At 53.7% G+C, this 15,919-nt stretch overlaps 1 non-coding gene across 1 annotated transcript; it reads right to left on the reverse strand.

Annotated features, from left to right (window-relative positions):
- Positions 1 to 661: 661 nt before the first annotated feature.
- Positions 662 to 813, reverse strand: LOC138252438 (5.8S ribosomal RNA). Its single transcript, XR_011195189.1, has one exon. It is a non-coding gene; the product is annotated as a 5.8S ribosomal RNA (ribosomal RNA).
- Positions 814 to 15,919: the final 15,106 nt, after the last annotated feature.

The following is a 15,919-nucleotide window of genomic DNA, read 5'->3' on the forward strand; positions in this document are numbered from 1 at the left end:
GTGTGGTGGTGAGAGGACACGGGCACCCACAGATGGAGACAAAAGCTTGGCTCAGAGGATGACTTTCAGTAGATCACAGCAAGATAGCTTCTCTGCTACTTAAGAAACCCTGACCCAGAATCAGGTAATTTACAAATTATTTAGCACTGATTGACCAACGAACATGCGGTGCACTAAGGGCGATGGAGGCATCCCCCTTCTGTTCACATCTGCTTACATTCAGCAGGTTGCCACACCTGATCTGAGGTCGTAGTCAGATGCCAAATCAGTGGGGGAAGCCAGGACCATCATCCCCTGGGCTGCAGTGGATAGGAGTATATGGCAGCACACCTTTCTTCCTGGATTGAAGCCAGAGGCTAGCAGTTGACACCCCACCGGGGAACCAGCCATAGAGGCATGCACCCAAGGCAGTGTAGGCAGCTGTGCGGCACTGCAGACAACCACAAGCAACATGCAGCCAGGCTCCCCAGGATGTGCCAGGGCAGACCGGTCCCCTGCCCACACTCAGCTGAGGTGTGGTGACAAGGCTGGGCACACAGGCAGCACACCTCCATGACAGGACCAGGGGTGGGATCCTGCTGCAGCAGTTAGTGGGTCTGATGTTGGGGGGGTAAAGGGAGCAGAGCTACCCTGCGACAGCCCCAGCTGATTGACAATGAAGCAACCCTCAAACAGGCGTAGCCCTGGGAGGAACACGGGGCAGCAAGGTGCGTTCGAAGTGTCAATGATCAGTGTCCTGCAATTCACACTAATTGTCGTAGCTAGCTACATTCTTCATTGACACACGAGCCGAGTGATCCAACACCAAGAGTCAAAGGCATCTTTTCTCAACGTTCACCCACCTGCATGTATAGGAGAGGCAGGAGGAAGGCAGCACCGCCTATTTGCCAACCACACATCAAGGCGGCCGGGCACCCCGTCAGGTTTCCCTTCTGGGAGTCAATCCCACGATTCAAAGAACATCACCAGGTGCTTGGCCGGGGAGCCTCCCTGTAGGAAGAGGGCTCCCAGAGCAGCTCAGGAGCCAAGCAGCCCCACTGCTACCGGCCCCTCCCACAAGACCAGCAGGGCCCACACGAATCTTCAAACCCTTACCCCAGCCACACATGACCAGGGCAAGCCAGGTACCTGGCAACAAGGGAGGGTCGCCCCACCTGCACATCAGCTATCTGCTACTAGATCTCGACCCCTACGTGTCAATGGCTTTAGGCGGCAACCCTGAGCCATGCCAGCAGGCTGGGGGATAGCCCACCCCCACTGTCCTGGTCCGAGGCACCAGAAGGAAAGTAGCCCCCTCCCCCCCACCAAGGGGAGGAATGGTTCCCTTGTGGCCCCAGCTCCTCCTTGTCCAGGCCGCCTTGCCACCTGAGAAGGGCCATGCCTCAGTCACCGGAAGCCCAGGCAGGCCGGGAATCAGGCACAGGAGAGACCCAGGCAGCAGGGCTTTAAGGGGGATGACCCCAGCCCGGGGAGGTGAATCATTTTGTTTTACCTCCCAGGGTCGTGCTGGGTGAGCTTGGGTTCCATCTCAGAAGGGGCTTTCCATCTTGCCACTCCTGGCATAAGCGGGTCAAGTCCTCACGAGCAGGGGAGCCCACCCATGCCCAGTCCTCTCCCAAGCACCCCAATGGCCATAGACTGCTCCGCCAGCCAGGAAGCACGATGGGAGGGCCAGGCACTGTGTCTACGGGTGTTCCGTTCTTGAAGGCGGCCAAGGATTTCAGACTGGCATCGTCAGTCTCTTGGGCCAATCTGCCATTAATGATCCCTCCTCAAGTTCACCTACGGAAACCTTGTTACGACAAGTTTGATTGTCTTCTCTGTGCTCCACCAGGGCCACTGCCGATCCCGGCAGGGCCAATCCAAGGACCTCACTAAACCATCCAATTGGTAGTAGTGGCGGGTGGTGTGTACAAAGGGCAGGGACTTGATCAACACAAGCTTATGATCTGCACTTACTGGGAATTCCTCGTTCATAATAATTGTAATCCCTATCATGAACGGGGTTCAGCAGGTAACCCGCACCTGTCGGCGAAGGGTAGACACATCCTGATCCATTCAGTGTAGCACATGCACAGCTCTGGACATCTAAGGAGCTCACAGATTTGTTATTGCTCAATCTTGTGTGGCTGAATGCCACTTGTCCCTTTAAGAAGAGAGACGCCGACCACTGGGGGTCATGTAACTAGTTAACAAGGAGGAGTCTTGTTTATTATCGGAATCAACCAGACTAATAGCTCCACCAACTAAGAACGGCCATGCACCACCACCCACAGATTCAAGAAAGAGCTATCAATCTGTCAATCCTTTCCGTGTTCGGCCCAGGTGAGGTTTCCCGTGTTGAGTCAAATTAAGCCACAGGCTCCACTCCTGGTGGTGCTCTTCCATTAATTCCTTCAAGTTTCAGCTTTGCAACCATACTCCCCCCGGAACCTAAAGACTTTGTTTTCCCAGAAGCTGCTCGGTGTGTCATGGGAATAGCACTACCGGATCGCTAGTCGGCATCGTTTATAGTCAGAACTACAATGGTATCTGATTGTCTTCAAACCTACGACTTTCGTTCTTGATTAATAAAAACATTCTTGTCAAATGCTTTGGTTCATCTTGCGCCAGTCCAGGAATTTCACCTGTAGCGGCACAATACGAATGTCCCCAGTCATCCCACTTAATCATGGCCCCAGTTCCAAAAATCAACAAAATAGAACCAGAGTCCTATTGCATTATTCCTAGCTGAAGTATTCAGGTGACTAGCATGCTTTGAACTCTCTAATGTTTTCAAAGTAAACGCTTCGGACGCCCAGGACACTCAGTCAAGAGTATCAAGGGGGCACCGAGAAGCAGGGGCTGGGACAGGCGGTAGCTCACCTCACGGCAGACCTCCAGCTCGATCCCAAGATCCAACTACAAGTTTTTTAACTGCAGCAACCTTAATGTATGCTATTGGAGCTGGAATTACAGAGGCTCTTGGCACCATACTTGCCCTCCAATGGATCCTCGTAAAGGATTTAAAGTGTACTCATTCCAATTACAGGGCCTCAAAAGAGTCAAGTATTGTTATTTTTCGGCACTACCTCCCCAACTCGGGAGTGGGCATTTGCAGGCCTGCTGCCTTCCTTGGATGTGGTAGCCATTTCTCCGGCTCCCTCTCCGGACTCAAACCCTGATACCCCGTTACCCGTGGTCACCATGGTAGGCCCAGAAAGTACATCAAAGGTTGATAGGGCAGACATCCAAATGTATCATCGCCATCACGGGGACGTGCGATCGGCCCAAGGTTATCTAGAGTCACCAAAGCAGCAGGGCGAGCCTGGATTGGTCGTCGGCTGATAAATGCACGCATCATGGGAGGTCAGAGTTCATCGGCATGTATTAGCTCCAGGATTAACACAGTTATCCAAGTAACACATGGAGCGATCAAAGGAACCATAACTGATTTAATAAGCCATTGGCAGTTTCACTGTACTGGACATGTGTACTTACACTTGCATGGCTTAATCTTAGAGACGAGCATATGATACTGGCAGGATCAAAGAGTTAGCCCCACCTGCTGGACGGGGGGGAGCCACATGCCTGTCTTGGATCGACCTTCATACCCCACAGGGGAAAGCCTGCTGCAGAGAAGTCCCTGCCTGGGGCTTGCAAGGGAGGACAGAGCAGTAGCACAGGCACCAGTGGGCACCAGCCATCTCCACAGAAGGGAGACTTCCAGGCCGAGGCGCAGCCTGAGCAAGACACAGGGCTGCCTGCCAGCCTGGGCCAACAGAGACTCCCCACAGAAGGGTCATTCCGAGCTGCTGCACAAATGCCTTGGGTGGAGGACGGCGACAGTACACAGGTGCCTGGACTGTCAAGCAGCTTGCAGGACCTGGCACCACCCAACCCCTCTGGTCAGACCGCTGGAGGGACACAAGCTGCTGGGCTGTTTGGCCTTCTCTCTGTTAGGTAAGGGAAGGGCCTCTGCAAACAGCAGTCCCTCAAGTCGGATGGTGTCTGGTGGGGTGGAAGCTCTTTGCTTGAAACAACAGCCAAGGCTGGCCAAGCAGTCCATCCCCAAAGGGACCAAGTGTGCCCAATAAATCAGAGTACAATGGGTAATCGGGGGAAGGCCACCTTGCATGGGGATGTCAGTTTGCTCTCTGGGAAGCCAGGTTTGGTGGAGAGACTCATCAGACAGGGCTGCGAGATGGCTGCACAGCCGGGCCCCAGGACAGGCAGCCCAGGCCCGGGCCCTAGCAGCACCTGGTTGAGAACCACTGGACCACAAGAGGGTCTGTCATACCCTGTCCCTAGTAATCCGGAGGAAGGCTACCCCCCTTTTTTGTACTCTGTGCCCACTGAGGGATGGAAGGGACCACCGGCGAGAACGCACCCGACCTCCTGGAGCCCTGGCTGGCCTTGAGGAAGCAAATGAGCCCTCATCTGGACTTCCAGGGCAGCCTGGCCATCTGGACATGCCATAAGAATGCATGGAGCAAGACCAGATGACCTGAGTTGTCAGAGTATCCAGATCAATAGTCCACTAGGACATAAGGCTCCCCAGGAGCCCTGTGCTCGGGGGCCGGAGGACAAAGACTCCCCCCTCCCACCACTGGTGCAGCCCGGCCATCTGGACATGCCATAGAAATGCATGAAGCCCGGTGTCCTCTTTACATGCTGACGAAGCCCTCCTGAGGCTTGCAGGACCCCGTCCCGGGCACTTTTTCACCCTGCAGACTGGAGGACGAAGCCCAGGACAGGGGCTCCCACCTTTGGGGCCCCTGAACCTGAACTGGCAGGGGAAGCCTCCCCCACAGCTCAGTGGATTCCCAGGCCCTTCATTGTGCGGCAGGCTGGAGGAAGGGAGCACCCACCCCAGGGCCTGGTGGGTCCTGATCGGGACTCATGAACTCTGCCATGCAGGTGAGGCCTCCCTGGGTCCCACGGGACCCTGTCCCAGGCACCTTGCCACACAGCAGACTGGGCAACGAAGCCCAGGATTGGGGTTCCCAACCTGACCCTAGGCCTAAGGCCCGGTTGGAGCCCCTGAGCATGACCTGGCAGGGGAAGCCTCCCCAGGTCAGCCTGGCGATCTGGACGTGCCATAGGAATGCACAGAGTGCAACCAGATTCCCTGGGGCCTCAGAGCGACCAGGTGGCTGGGCTGAGAGGACAGTCATCTGGTTGCATTGCTATATATCATAGGGAGACTGCTCTCGCCTCTGCAGGGGACTCTGCAGCCTGGGTTTTCAGAGCCCCAGCTGGACCTCAGGCATGGCCCTGCAAGGGGGCCTTAATGGACCTCTGAGCCAGGCCCTGAGGCCTCTTTACACACCAACAAAGCCCTCCTAGGGCCTGTGTGACCCTGTCCCAGGCTGTTTGCCACACAGCCGGGCAGAGGACAGAGCCCAGGCAAGGAGGTCCCATCCTGGGGCCTGTCAGACCCCTGACCTGAGGCCCAGCCAGAGCGCCTAAACACAAACCAGCAGGGGAAGCCACCCTTGGCCCAGTGTACGCCAAGGCCATCCAGGGTACGGCATGCTGGAGGGAGAGAGCACCCACCCCAGGCCCCGGGATGTCACTTTGCTCTCTTGGAAGCCAGGTTTAGAGGAAAGACCCATCGGACAGGGCTGCAAGGTGGCCACACACCCGGGCCCCGAGACAGGCCGGCCAGGGCTCTTGCTGCACCCAGTCAAGAAACACTGGACCCCGAGGGGGTCCGGAGTAGCCTGTCCCTAGTAATCCAGAAGAAGGCTACCTCCCTTTCTTGATCGCCGTGTGCACTGAGGGACAGAGGGGACCGTTGGTGAGAATGCATCCGATCTCGTGGAGCCCTGGCTGGGCGTGAGGAAGCAAATAAGACCTCATCAGGACATCCAGGGCAGCCTGGCCATCTGAGTGTGCCATAGGAACACATGAAACACGACCAAATGAGCCAAGTTGTTGGAGTTACTAGATGGACGGGCCATGATGAAGGCCATCAGGTCACACAGTGATTTGACATAAGGAGCCCCTGCTCACCCCTGTAGGGGATGGGGCCTCTGCAGCCTGGGTTCTAGGAGCCCCAGTTGGCCCACAGACATGGGGCTGCAAGGGACCACAACGGACCTCTGAACCAGGGCCTGGAGGCCTCTTTACACACATCCAGGCTGTTTGCCACCCAGCGGGACAGAGGACAAAGCCCAGGCAGGGGGTTCACACCATGGGGCCTGCCACAGCCCTGGCCTGGGGCCCAGGGCTCATCCACAACCCCTGAACCCAAACCAGCAGAGGAAGACTCCCTTGACCTAGTGTACACCGAGGCCCTCCAGGGTACCGCAAGTTGGAGGAAGGGAGCATCCATTCCAGGCTCTGGGATGTCAGTTCACTCTGTTGGAAGCCAGGTTTGGAGGAGAGACCCATTGGACAGGGCTGCAAGGCGGCCACACACCCGCGCCCCCAGGGCAGGCTAGCCCGGGCCCTTGCGGTGCCCAGTCCCAGAACCACTGGACCCCAAGGGGGTCCGAAGTAGCCTGTCCCTAGTAATCCGAAGGAGGACTACCCCCTTTCTTGTACTCCGTGCGCACCGAGGGACAGAGGGGACCATCGGCGAGAACGCACCCGACCTCGTGGAGCCCTGGCTGGACTTGAGGAAGCAAATGAGCTCTTAGTGGGACATCCGGGGCAGCCTGGCCATCTGGATGTGCCACAGGAATGTATGGAGCATGACCAGATGATCCGTGTTGTCAGAGTGACCAGATGGCCGGGCCACGAGGATGGCCATCAGGTCGCACTGTGCCTTGACATAAGGAGCCCATGCTCACCCCTGCAGGGTATGGGGCCTCTGCAGCCTAAGTTCTCAGAGATCCAGCTGGCCCACAGGCATGGGGCTGCAAAAGTTCCCCAACGTGTTGTAATTTAGTAGCGATTAGATTAAGCATTAGCAGAAGACATCTTGTATTTAGCAACTATTGTGAACATTTCGCGGAATCCATTTTGTATTCATGGCAGCCATTATCTCTGCCACATGCTGCCATGTGCTCGCCATGTGCTCTGTCCTACCTTCCTGTTAACTACTCTTGCAAATCTGTCTAGTGACAAGTTATATTTAGCATCTCCCACTTTCGCACATGCCCAGTAAGATCTGCAGCTGTTAGTAATTAGTAACAGACAGTAATGTGTCAACTAGTCCTTGAAAACTGTTAGCCCCTCCTACCTGTTGACTGTGCATTTCCATATGACCTTATATGTATATAAGTCTTGCTTCTATAATTGTACCACCTTCTTTTTAGCCCCTACGTGGGTATAAAAGGACCATGCTCTCTTAGTTCAGTGTGCTACTTCTAACACTTCTAACATTGCCGAAGGGTGCTGCTTGAACTGTAGTACCACCTCTTGAGGTTTAATAAACTTTGTCTTTTATTTCAGTTTCTGTGCCAACTTCTTCCTATATGGTCTGAGGACTTTGTGCAGAGAAGGGCGAACCCCTTGCACTAGTAGGCCTTGCTGAGGCTTACTTCAACAAACAGACCTCTGAACCGGGCAAATAGGCCTCTTTACACACAAGCAAAGCCCTACCAGGGCCTGCAGGACCGCATCCCAGGCTATTTACCACCCAGCAGGGCAGAGGACAAAGCCCAGGCAGGGGGTTCCCACCCTGCGGCCTGCCACAGCTCTGGCCTGTGGCCCAGTCGGAGCCCCTGAACCCAAACCAGCATAGGAAGCCTTCCTTGGCCCAGTGTACGCCCAGGCCCTCCAGGGTACAGCAAGCTGGAGGTAGTGAGCACACATCCTAGGCTCTGGTATGTCAGTTTGTTCTGTGGGAAGCCAGGTTTGGAGGATAGACCCATCGGACAGGGCTGCAAGGTGGCAGCACACCCAGGCCCCAGGGCAGGCCTGTCTGGGCCCTTGCGGTGCTCAGTCCCAGAACCACTGGACCCTAAGGGGGTCTACCCCCCTTTCTTGTACTCCATGTGCACCAAGGGACGGAGGGGACCGTCGGCAAGAATGCACCCGACCTAGTGGAGCCCTGACTGGAAGCAATGAGCCCTCATCGGGACATCCGGGGTAGCCTGGCCATCTAGATGTGCCATAGGTACCCATGAAGCATGACCAGATGACCCGAATTGTCGGAGCGACCAGATAGCCGAGCCACGAGGATGTAAGTCTCCCCAGGATCCCTGACCTCGGGGGCCGGAGGACAAAGACCAGGATGGGGGCTCCCACACTGGGGCCCGAACAGAGCCCCTGAACACAAACTGGCAGGTGAAGCCTCCCCGGGCCCGATAGACTCCCAGGGTCCACAGGTTATGGCAGGCTGGAGGAAGAGAGGAACTGCCCCAGGGCCCTGCAGGGGCTGTGGGCCCAGTTGGAGCTCTCTAAAAACAGCCACACATTGGAGACCTCCTGGGACCCTGTCCCGGACGCCTTGCCAGCAGGGGAAGCCTTTCTGGGCCCGGTGGATTCTCAGGCCCAGGCTGCTCGGCGTACAACAGGCTGGAGGAAGGGAGCACCTGCCCCAGGGCCAGGTGGAGGCTCCTGAACTCGAGCTGGCAGGGGAAGCCTCCCCAGCTCCGGTGGACTTCCAGCCCAGGCCCTTTTGTGACTCTCTGAACACTGCCACACAGTGGAGTCCTCCCTGGACCGAATTCTTGATGCCTTGCTACCAGGCAGGCCGGGGGACAAAGCCCAGAATGAGGGTTCCTACCCCAGGGCCCTGACCTGGGGCCTGGACAGGGCCCCTGGACTCAAACCGGCCAGGGAAGCCTCCCCTGGCCTGGCAGACTCCAAGGCCTGGGCCCCTCTGGGTACGGCAGGCTGGAGGAAGGGAGCGGGGGCCCGGTCGGGGCTCTCTGGCCACACAGGGGAGGCCTCCCCGGAACCGATCTCAGATGCCTTGCCACACAGCGGGCCAGAGGACAAAGCCCAGGCCGGGGGCTCCCACCCCAGGGCCCAAACATGGCCCCTGAACGCAAACTGGCATGAGAAGCCACCCCGGGTCCGGTGGTCTCCTAGGCCCAGGGACCTCAGGTTATGGCAGGCTGGAGGAAGGGATCAACCGCCCCAGGACCTGGCAGGAGCCCGGGCCCAATCAGAGCTCTCTGAACACAGCCATGCATGGGAGTTCTCCCCGGACTCTGTCCCTTATGCCTTGCCATCTGGAGGGTTGGAGGGGGAAGCCCAGGACATGGGCTCCCACCCCGGGGCCCATCAGGGCCCTTGAACCCAAAATGGCAGGGGAACTCTTCCCAGGCACGGTGGATTCCCAGGGCCCTCAGAGTACGGAAGGCTGGAGAAAGTGAGCACCTGCCCCAGGGCCCAATGGGGGCCCCTGAACTTGAACTGGCAGGGGAAACCTCCCCAGGCCGGGTGGACTCCCAGGCCTGGGTCCCTCAAGGCATAGCAGGCTGGAGGAAGGGAGAACCCTCCCTAGGTCCTGGTGGGGGCCTGGGGCCCTGTCGTGACTCTTTGAACATGACCAGGCATGGCAGTCCTCCCCAGACCCTGTCCTGGGAGCCTTGCCACCAGGCGGGCCGGAGGATGAAGCCAAGGATGGGAGCTCCCACCCCAGGGCCCTGACCCGAGGCCTGGCGTGGGCCCCTGAACCTGAACAGGCAGGGGAAGCCTCAGGGTACAGCAAGCTGGAGGAAGATGAGAGCCCTCACCAGGGCCTGGTGGGGGCCTGGTCGGGGCTCTCCTCTGAACACGGCCAGGCAGGAGAGGCCACCCCAGACCACATCTCGTGTGCCTTGTCACACGGCCGGCTGAAGGACGGAGCCCAGTTTGGGGGCTCCCACCCTGGGGCCTCCCGGAGGCCTGGCCCAGGGCCCAGCCAGGGACCCTGAACCCGAACTGGCAGGGAAAGCCTCCCCAGGCCGGTGTACTACCAGGCCTGGGCCCTTCAGGGTACAGCAAGCTGGAGGAAGGAAGCACTCATCCAAGGGGCCGGTGGTGGCCCGTGTCCCAGTCGGGGGTTTCTTAACACAGCAAACCTCAAATTTAGCTAACCAAATCATGTTTTTCTCACATTTCTGTCTGGGATCACCGGGCCAGCACTGTCGCGCCGCGCGGTGCGGCGCGAGCCGAGAGCTCGACTTCGACCGGGCGTTCGGCTCGGGCCGCGCACCGCGTTATTAAGATGCGGCGCGCCCCCAGCCTCTCCTGCGCGTTTCGAGGCCCCAGAATTGCTTGGGGCCTCGTTCTTCCTTCTGCCTTTCACTGTCCCAGGGGTCTCTGAACCCTCTTACCTGTTTTTCTTCGTTTCTTTGTCCTTTCTTCTGTTTGCAGTCTGTTGTGTGCCTTTCTTTATGTCTTTTCCTCCTTCCCAGATTCCTGTGCTTTCCCAGCATTCCTTGTTCCCTATTCTCTATGGTTCCTCTACTATTCTGTTCTATATATTGTTTCCCTATCTAAGATGGTGTCCTTTTACTTCCTGTGGGTCACTTCCTGTTTGTTGGTATATAAGGGCTGTGTTTTTTCTCTTTCCTTGCGCTGCAACACTTTCTGCTCAGTTGGTGTCTTCGCTCCTGATTTCCTTGCCTTTTGGTTTTGGACTCAGCCTTCTGTATTTTCTGATTTTTGCTCCTTTTGGATTCCTGTTTGTTGTTCTTGTTTTTCTCCAGGACTTTTCCTGTTTGGAGGTTTTTCCCCTTGGAAGGGGTTTTTCCCTCTGGCGCTACTTTCTGAAGGGCACGGTCTGTTCTTGGTGTCTCCATTGCCTACAGCACCGTGGCTACCAGAAAGAGTCGCCCCTTTTTGGGCCAAAGCCGAACATTGAAGATTCACGCCACCAGATCTGCAAATTCCAGGCGCAAGCAGCACGTGAGTCGTGACAGATTGCAGCGCCCAACCATTCCGACGTCCTTAAACACCATGGATAATACAGTGGCGGCTGCTGCAGATCCGGAGCAATCTCTGTTAACCACGATTCAGCAACAAGCCCAGGAGTTGCAACAACTACGTAATGAAAATGCTGCGTTACGACAGGCTTTGGCCCTCCGCACCAGTGATGTTCCGACAATCTCCGCTTCTACCCCTTGTTTCTCTGGTGAACCAACCAAGCTTCGCGAGTTCTTGGATGCTTTAACGGTATATTTCGCCTTCCGACCTACTCAATTCTCCCACGACAGGACCAAGGTGGGTTATCTTATCAGTGCCTTATCCGGCCCAGCCTTGGCCTGGGCAACCCCGATGGTGTCCTCCGACGACTCTGTATTGTCAGACTATTCCGCCTTTGTGAGTCGCTTCAAACAAATGTTTGGCCGTCCTGGATTGGAAGCCTCCGCTGAAGAAGCCTTGTGCGACATCCAACAAGGCTCCCAAGACGTCCTGCAATATATAACCCGTTTTCGTCAGCTGGCGGCAGAGACCACTTGGGTGGAACGTACTCTGGTAACATTATTTCGTAGAGGACTCAAAGAAGAAATAAAGGATGAACTAGTGCATTCTACCAGAGCGGAAGATCTTCGTGGCCTGATGGATCAAGCACTGTCCATCGAATATCGTCTTCAGGAACGGAGATCGGAAAAGAAAAGGAGTAGAGGGTTTACCCAACCAAGTAGCTCCCGTGCATACCTACAGCGTTCCGAGGAACCTCGCACTCCTGCTAGAGACATCGAAGGGGAACCCATGCAGGTGGATACTACCCGAGGTCCGCTCTCTGCTAGTGAACGAGAAGACAGACGCAAGAGAGGGTTGTGCCTGTATTGTGGTTCTGCTGGTCACATACTCCGTACCTGTCCAGTACGTCCGTCCAGACCTTCGGGAAACGCCACCTCCCGTCCCCTGTAAGAAGGGAGGGGACGGGATCTACAGCTATACCTTCCATCAGCTCCTTTAATGACAATACCACTGCCTTGTTCATCTTTCCTGTCCTGTTACAACTTCCTGACGGTCGTCAAGAAAAGACTATGGCATTACTAGACTGTGGTGCTAGTGGTATATACATGGACAAGACATGGGCTGCTGCTAACCTAGTTCCTACTCAAGCAAAAGAAGTACCCGAACAGGTACACACTGTGGATGGATCTTTGATATCCTCTGGTCCTGTAGACACCACTACCCTGATGTTAAGTCTACAGGTGGGAAACCATCAAGAACACATCTCCTTCGATCTTATTACGTCCCCTAACCATACCATCATTCTTGGAATTCCGTGGCTCATTAGACATAACCCATATATAAATTGGGTTACCCGGACAGTCTCTTTGTCTTCGCAATTTTGTCACGAGAACTGTTTTACTTCCGACAAGTATTGGTCTCCGAAAAGATCCTTAGCCACTGAAGGTGCCACTGGTATGTCCATTAATACGGTCCAAGGGGTCCCAGACCACTATTTGGAGTTTCAGGATATTTTCCAAAAACCGTCAAAACCTGTGCTACCTCCACATCGAGAATATGATTGTGCAATTCCATTAGAACCCGGCACAATTGTTCCTTTTGGGAGGATGTACTCCCTCACGGAACCCGAAAGGGAAGTTCTAAAGGAGTATCTGGACGAAAATATACAGAGTGGTCTTATTGTTCCATCGTCGTCTCCGGCTGGGGCCCCTCTCTTTTTTGTGCCCAAGAAGACTAAGGATCTTCGTCCGTGCCTGGATTTTCGAGGTCTGAATAAAATCACCATTAAAGATCGTTATCCTTTGCCTCTCATCAGGGACATACTGGAAGCAATCAGAGGGGCCCAACGTTTTACTAAATTGGATTTACGAGGAGCCTACCACCTTTTACGCATAAGAGAAGGCGACGAATGGAAGACAGCATTCAGGACCCCATTTGGCCATTTTGAATATAGGGTTATGCCGTTTGGTCTTACTAACGCCCCGGCAATCTTCCAGAGATTTATGGACTCAGTGTTTTCAGACCTACTTAATCAGACAGTCGTGATCTACCTAGATGACATTCTTATTTATTCAAGAAATCCTGAACTCCATACTTCCCATGTGAAACAAGTTCTTCAAAGACTTCGTGATCACCAACTATTTTGCAAACCAGAGAAATGTGAGTTCGACATAACGGAAGTCAAATATCTGGGCTATCATTTAAGTCCCACCGGCATAGCTATGGACCAAGAAAAGGTACAAGCTATCCTAGATTGGCCTTCTCCTTCTACCATAAAAGAAACACAATGTTTCCTAGGTTTAGCAAACTTCTATCGACAATTCATTCTAGACTTTGCCAGTCAGACTAGCCACATAACTCACACCTTAAAGAAGGACAATTTAAAGAAGGGATTTGTCTGGACTGAGGCTGCTGAAGCAGCCTTTCAAAGCTTAAAGAGAGCCTTCACCCAAGCCCCCATCTTAAGACATCCAGATACCACCAAGCAATTTATAGTAGTAACTGATGCTTCTGAGAGAGCCATCGGAGCTGTCTTACTCCAACGACAAGAGGATGATGGCCTTGAACATCCTGTTTTCTATTTGTCTCATATCCTTTCCACAGCTGAACAACATTATTCCGTACTTGAAAGGGAATTATTGGCTCTGAAAACAGCCTGCCTTGAGTGGAGGCAGTTTCTGATGGGTTCCAAGGAACCATTTGAGGTGAGGACAGACCACCGTAATTTACAATGTTTAAGAAATTTTGTATGCCAGAATAGTCGTCAGGCCCGCTGGGCCTTTTTCTTCAGTCAGTACGATTTTTATATTACATATATTCCAGGATCCCAAAACATTCTGGCTGATGCTCTGTCTCGCCGATATCCAGAGTGTTCTCCTTCCTCATCCCAGTATCTTCTAGAACCCAGTAAGATCATTGGAGTGGCTCAGTCTTTCTTGGAAGAAGTACAACAAGAATACGCCAACCAATCGGACCATGACATAGAAGAACTAAGACCATTATTGTACAAGAAACAAGGATATTTTTATTACCAAGACCTGATATTCCTCCCTTCAAACAAGGTGCAAAAGAAAGCATTACAAATGTGCCATGATTCCCCTGTAGCTGGTCACAGAGGCATCAAAGCCACACAAGAATTACTTTCACGATTTTTTTGGTGGCCTACCTGGAAACTGGATGTGGAAAGATACGTTCAGGCCTGTCCCATATGTGCCCAAGTCAAAATACCTCACACCAGACCGGCAGGATTACTACAACCTTTGCCTGTTCCATCGGCCCCATGGCATACTATCTCTACTGATTTTATGTGTTCGCTCCCACCATCAGCAGGAAACCGGGTTATCATGGTCACAGTGGATTCTTTCACAAAGATGGCTCATTTCACTGGCCTAAAAAAGCTGCCTACTTCCCAAGAACTAGGTCAAATATTCATAGATCATGTCTTCCGTCTCCATGGACTTCCACATACCATAATCTCTGATAGAGGACCTCAGTACATCTCCCGATTTTGGAAGCATTTTTGTAAAACACTGAATATGAATAGAGCCCTGTCTTCAGGGTTCCATCCTCAGACCAACGGACAGACTGAGCGTCTGAACCAAGGACTAGAGCAATATCTTCGATGCTTTTGCAATTCTACCCAAAGTAACTGGAGCACTTACCTCTCTTTAGCTGAATTTTCCTACAATAACTCAGTCCATAGTGCCTCCAAGGTCACTCCCTTTTTCTGTTCCTATGGTTTTCATCCTACCTCTTTCCCTACTTCTCCACAATCCAACTCTCCTCTACCTGCTATTAACTATTTCTCCAAACGCCTTCTCCAACTCCATAAACTAATTCGATCTAATTTGTTACATACCAAGAGGTATATGAAGAAGGCTGCAGACAAGAGACGTACAACCAATCCAAATTATCATCTGCAAGATAAAGTCTGGCTCTCCTCCAAATTCTTGCCCTCACGTCTCTCTCAAAACAAGTTCACACCTCGTTACTATGGGCCTTTCCGTATTCTCCAGTTGGTCAATCCTGTCACTGTCCGTCTTCACTTACCCCATACATGGAAGATCCATCCGGTTTTTCATGTTTCTCAGCTTAAACCTTATGTGCCTGATCCTTACTCACGTCAGTTTCCTTGTCCACCTCCTGTCCTTGTGAATGATGCTCCTGAATATGAAGTGCAGGAAATCTGTGACTCTCGTCTTTTTCATAAACGACTTCAGTATCTGATTCATTGGAAGGGTTATCCTCTCAGTGAATGTTCGTGGGAAGATGCCTCTTCCGTTCACGCTCCTCTCCTGACTCAACGCTTTCACTGTTTATTCCCTCTTAAACCTGGGCCTTCGGGAGGGGGACCTACTGTCGCGCCGCGCGGTGCGGCGCGAGCCGAGAGCTCGACTTCGACCGGGCGTTCGGCTCGGGCCGCGCACCGCGTTATTAAGACGCGGCGCGCCCCCAGCCTCTCCTGCGCGTTTCGAGGCCCCAGAATTGCTTGGGGCCTCGTTCTTCCTTCTGCCTTTCACTGTCCCAGGGGTCTCTGAACCCTCTTACCTGTTTTTCTTCGTTTCTTTGTCCTTTCTTCTGTTTGCAGTCTGTTGTGTGCCTTTCTTTATGTCTTTTCCTCCTTCCCAGATTCCTGTGCTTTCCCAGCATTCCGTGTTCCCTATTCTCTATGGTTCCTCTACTATTCTGTTCTATATATTGTTTCCCTATCTAAGATGGTGTCCTTTTACTTCCTGTGGGTCACTTCCTGTTTGTTGGTATATAAGGGCTGTGTTTTTTCTCTTTCCTTGCGCTGCAACACTTTCTGCTCAGTTGGTGTCTTCGCTCCTGATTTCCTTGCCTTTTGGTTTTGGACTCAGCCTTCTGTATTTTCTGATTTTTGCTCCTTTTGGATTCCTGTTTGTTGTTCTTGTTTTTCTCCAGGACTTTTCCTGTTTGGAGGTTTTTCCCCTTGGAAGGGGTTTTTCCCTCTGGCGCTACTTTCTGAAGGGCACGGTCTGTTCTTGGTGTCTCCATTGCCTACAGCACCGTGGCTACCAGAAAGAGTCGCCCCTTTTTGGGCCAAAGCCGAACATTGAAGATTCACGCCACCAGATCTGCAAATTCCAGGCGCAAGCAGCACGTG

The sequence above is a fragment of the Pleurodeles waltl genome, chromosome 8 (genome assembly GCF_031143425.1).
Source record: "Pleurodeles waltl isolate 20211129_DDA chromosome 8, aPleWal1.hap1.20221129, whole genome shotgun sequence".
NCBI lineage: Eukaryota > Metazoa > Chordata > Amphibia > Caudata > Salamandridae > Pleurodeles > Pleurodeles waltl.